Source organism: Antrostomus carolinensis, unplaced genomic scaffold (assembly GCF_000700745.2).
Source record: "Antrostomus carolinensis isolate BGI_N321 unplaced genomic scaffold, ASM70074v2 scaffold9308, whole genome shotgun sequence".
NCBI classification, from domain to species: Eukaryota; Metazoa; Chordata; class Aves; order Caprimulgiformes; family Caprimulgidae; genus Antrostomus; species Antrostomus carolinensis.
The window spans coordinates 9,243-9,932 of NW_010333707.1; positions in this window are offsets into that span (position 1 = coordinate 9,243).

The following is a 690-nucleotide window of genomic DNA, read 5'->3' on the forward strand; positions in this document are numbered from 1 at the left end:
CATCTAAACCTCCCCTCTTTCAGCTTAAACCCATTTCCCCTTGTTTTGTCATTAACTGCCCTTATGAAAAGTCCCTCCCCAGCTTCCTGCAGCCCCTTCAGGTACTGGGAGGCCACTAGAAGGTCTCCCCGGAGCCTTCTCTTCTCCAGGCTGAACAGCCCCAACTCTCTCAGCCTGTCCTCACAGCAGAGCTGCTCCAGCCCTGGGATCATCCTCGTGGCCTCCTCTGGACTGGCTCCAGATGCTCCAGGTCTCTCTTGTGTTGGTGGCCCCAGCACGTTGCCAGCTCCTGTTGAGCTTCTCATCCCCCAGCACCCCAAGTCCTTCTCTCAGTGCTGCTCTCCAGCCATTCTCCATCCAGCCTGGATTTGTCTCAAGTGTCTTTAGAAGTGTTTGCTCTGTCTGGCAGCTGTGCAGGGGCTCCCAGCCCCACAGCCACAGGATTCAAAGGACAAACCCCCACAGGGTGTTTCTCAGGTTGACACTCACAGGACAGTCCTGGCCCAGCAGTTGCCCAGCAGCTCCCACATTTCCAGTTGGCTTAGGATGAAATTTTGGACACTGGTCAGTGTTCTGCCTTTACACTCACATTGTCTCTGGGGTATAAATCCCAGCACAGGGTTTCTGTCACACCTTGTTCAGCTCCACTCGGCTGGAGCAAGGGCAGGGGGCTGAGTGTTCCCTGCCCCA